This window comes from Phasianus colchicus, chromosome 3 (assembly GCF_987193195.1).
Source record: "Phasianus colchicus chromosome 3, bPhaCol1.hap1.1, whole genome shotgun sequence".
In the NCBI taxonomy this organism is placed as follows: Eukaryota; Metazoa; Chordata; class Aves; order Galliformes; family Phasianidae; genus Phasianus; species Phasianus colchicus.
Window position 1 is genome coordinate 23,172,949 of NC_143438.1, and position 4,558 is coordinate 23,177,506.

Genomic DNA, 4,558 nt, shown 5'->3' on the forward strand with positions numbered 1-4,558 from the left:
AAAGGAAATAGAGACACAAAGAAACCAGTGATACTAAATGCAAAACTCTAGCAGTTTCATAAGACAACAATTTAAAAATGTGAACATCTTGCTCCATCTTCTCCACCCCTAGCATCAGATATGTTTTTCTTTTATAGTTTGCTTGAGTTTTCTTTGTGCTTGTGGAGCAGAAATGCTGAGTCATGGCCTGAACCAGTGATTGAGCACCTGGTAGGAGGGCAGGACCAACACAGGGGAGCTCAGCTGCATGCTGTATACCTAAGTGACAATAAAAGGTGGAGCCAGGATCCACCCCTTCCCAGACCTCATTTAAGGGTTGGCAGTGGAGCTGATAGTACCTTGTTGGAGATCCCTGCATACCTGAGGCCTTTAAAGGTAAGCAAACTTTCTTCTTTTCTGTGTTTCCTGTGGTTTCTGTGTTTGGGCTTGTTCTTGCTTACTGCAGCTTAGGACTTTGTTCTCCTGCTATCATCGCTGTAGTTTCCATCACATTATAGCTTGTAAAGGAAGTTCAGGATTGAAGTTTGTACTCATTTTCTTACATTAAATCTGCCAAATGTGTGTGTGTGTGTATTTACTATATGGTAAAACCAAATAGGTCTTCTTTTCTTCAGATAGTAGGAAAGAAAAAGGGAGGGTTTTGTTTTTGTAAATTACTGTGGCTGCTGCTGCTAAAACTGACTTGACTTTCTGTTTACATTGAATAAATCATTGTTTTCTGACAAATTTCTGAAGCCACCTGAACCAAGTTATGAAGTACCCCCATGAGCTGGGTTATGTGACAAACAGAAGTATATAGGTAGTGCAGCAGTTTCTGGTCTGTGACTGCAGGCTATTGTTTTCAAGCAGAAATTTCTGTTAGTGGGATTAGTTAAACACACATTTCAGGTGAGAATGCAGATAGCACAGCCACCAAATTCTTTGAGCTGATGTGACCTTCTCTTTGGAAAAGTAAGACTGTAGATCTGCCTGAGCACCTGGATTTAATGGGGTAGGTAGAAGTCAAAGAGTGAGAAGCAAACCCACTATCTGGAATTGTGATCAGGATGAAGTTAAGGTGTGAATTGTAATGTTCTGCCTAGGGAGTCTGTGTCTATATCTGTATTTGTTTGATAATGTGAGCGTGCAGATGACCCTTTCTCACGAAGGAGCAGTGAAGGACTCTCATCAGCTGTACTGATGGCAAAATTGACTTCAGATGCAACAAGAGGGTAGCAAGCAGATGCCTTCTTGTAGTCAAATCTGTTTTGTGTTATAGTGTGCTACTAAGATCAAGATAAGTAGCATGAAGTTGGGTTACTGAAATAAAACATCACAAAGAACTCTCAGAGTATGTAACCTTAACCAGAGAACTCTTAGTATCAAAAATCAAGAAGTGATATAGCTTTTATTACAGTACTCAAATTCATGGGTCTCTTTCATTCTTTCTGGAAAAAAAAATCAATTTTACTAATGGATTTTTCCAGTTCTCAAATCAAAATAGATCCATTCATTTGAAATAAATCCATCACAGCTGATGTCCTTAAGTCTACCTAATGAACAAGCATGTGGAGTTGCATAGATGTGGCTGCCCTTGCAAATACCTAATGGAAACAGTGGGTTTATCTATGCCTGTTCTACAACTACTCTCCAGCTGACCATCTCCCCAGACTTGCACTTGATGATGCAGCTCCTGTTCTAAGCATTTAGCTTTCACTCCCTGACAGCACATAGCTGTCCCTTTTTTGGCTAGAGCTTGCACTATCCTTCCTCAACAAGGAGAACCAGAACTACTGAAGTCCATGTTCCTTACCCCTCTGTTAGAACTAGCTCCAAGGATGGCACAAGGCTATTTCTTAGCAGAATGCAGCTGGCAGCATACACCTGGCTTTCACTAAGAAGCAGGTTTTAAGTCTTACTACAGAATAAAGTCATTACTATGGTATTGTTCTTAAATCTTCTCAATACATATGGAAAATTTTCAGTTAAAAACTAATTTCATTATAGTTGGGATGAATTGATCGTTAAGATATACTGAACTAAAATGAGGATCCCTAAAGTAGGGAAATTTTTTGGAATTTTTCTTGTAAGATTAAGCAGCCTACTTCTTGTACATAAAGGACAGATGAGGAATAGTGCAGGAAGAGGTGCAGCCTGAACACAGGGAATTACACTCTTAAAGTGGGCAACAGTGACACTGACAACCAAACTGAGCTGATAAAGCAAAACAAACACTGGTAGCAGAAGAGGTGGGGGGGAAAAAAAACAAAACAATAGGAATTCTTGTTGCTAAATTATTTCCAAACGATCTCCACGCTGTTAGCAGTGGTGGAAAGAGAAAAGAAGGAAAATAGGACACATTTCTTGTTTCTCATTCTTGAAAGAGACAAGAGACCTAACAGGAAAACTGATGAAGAAAGAAACTGAATTTTTCGCCTAATGTGCCTTTATATGCCTCTTGTCATTTGTCCAAAACTCTGACAGATTTACTTTATTTTTTAAAAATTTGAGGTTATACATATCTTTACTGGAGATGCCATGTGCATTTAGATAATAAATAACTTGGCAGTGTTGTAAAAAGGCATTTACATCTATTCAATCTCTCTGAAGTACCTTCCTCTATTAGTATATGTAGTGAAGCACAACTACAATTGTAAGAAAACTCAAAAATAGTCAATGTCCTACTTGATAGTAGAATAGTTTGCTTTTAAAAGATGAGTTAACAAACTAGCATCTAGCTGGTGGCTTTGGTTTATTTGCACCTATCTCCCATGTGGATTAATAACATCTACTTTCACATTTCTTAGTCAAGCCAGCAAATAGTTTTGCATAACATTTAAACAGAAAGTGTATAATTCTCACATTACTGAGTATAAAAAGGCTTTTTTAGTTTGTTTCTCCTATGCTTTTGCTTCTGAGTAGTCTTTCAGCGACTTCCTTTGTTTTGACTCAGAATCAATCCAGTATGAAGCTGAGTTACATATTTTGTTCACTGTCATCTGATGCAGGTCAGGGTAATTGCCCCTCGTAGCATGGTTCACTCCAATAATTCTTGAGAGTGAAATAGCAGGGAAAGCTGTAAAGTCAACCTGTATGAGCCACCTGACAGCAGGTGTCATTCATATTTGAATGAAAAGGAGTAAACAAAGCAAAACTATTGCTAAATAGCATGACTTCCAACAAAATTCTTTGCAGCATGAGAGCCTCCTAAAAGCTGAATTTTCTGACTACTGCTCAATGCCATTTGGTTTTCCACCTTTCAAAGAGCCAACATGCTATTTTAAAGCTCCAGAGCTCTTTCCCATTAGGAAAATGGGGAAGGCTACCATGGAGGACAGGTGAGATCACATGAAGAATCTTTGCTCTGGATTAAATGGCCTCAAAGGCCACTCATGTCCATGCCCCTCTTCTGGCCATGTCATTTTGCTGCTGCAGTGGGATGCAGTGCCAACTACTTCTTGCACCTATCACACATGCTCAGCTGAAGCAAAACCCATGTGTATTGCACATTACACTCATGCCAATTGATGAGTAAAACAATGGTTATCATTCATAATATTTCAACCCATTTATATGTGTATGTGCCTGTGAAAACACATTTTTTGATCAATGTCAAATACTCCACTAGTTCTGTTGGTGTTCTCTTCTCATATTAATACATGTTAACAATGTTGTTATATACATTAACTATATTACATATTTTAGCTGTAGCCCAAGCAAGCCAAAAGGTTGGATGTACTGTAAGATATACCTTAATTTTCAAACAGCTGTGGCTGCTACTTTCTGCACTTAAGCTCACAGCAGATGAGAAGAATTTAACTTTGAGTATGCTCAACATCTAGTTAAACTTTTACTTTTCTCCATAATTACATAATAAAAATACAATCAAAACTAATCTGGAACATTCAGCAACATTACTCTGAGTGTATCTTTGGTTATACTGAAGACAGGCCTTTAGCCCAATTTGATCTTCCATATTCCTGAATAGATGGGCTTTTCACAGCTAATTTAAACAAGAGCTTGTGGTTTCATTAATGTCTCATTCAAAATTTTGACAGTAGCTGTTGTTTTCTGGCTGTGTATCCTTGCTGCTGTACTGTAAATGATGGCCATGTGTGCACGCATGCCTTGTGAAGGAGATGAAGTCTTTGTATATTTGTATAGCTCAGGAGAAAATTCACAGCAGAGAGGTCTTCTGCTTCAAAAGGGTGGCTGAGAAATGCTTAAATAATAGCAGGCATGATCTACTGATGTGTCATGGTTTAGGCAGTAGAATAAGACCTGCAAATATACTTGACCTGGATACAACACTGGGACAAGTTCCCATCTCCTGTAATAGGCAGGCAGCCCACATGCACAGGAGGTAGCTATACGTTTGCTGAACTTCTCAGCCACTTCTCTTCCACACTCTCCTTCTTACACTGCTACCAAGTTGTGTCTTCATCACTAGTAAGATGTCACTTCCCATGTAGCTCCTGCAGTAAGTCCAAAATCACTCTTCAATCTCTATGCTACCAGAGTCTTAAAAATCAGTCTTACATATTTATTAGGGAAATACTTTAAAACTTTTTTAAAATAA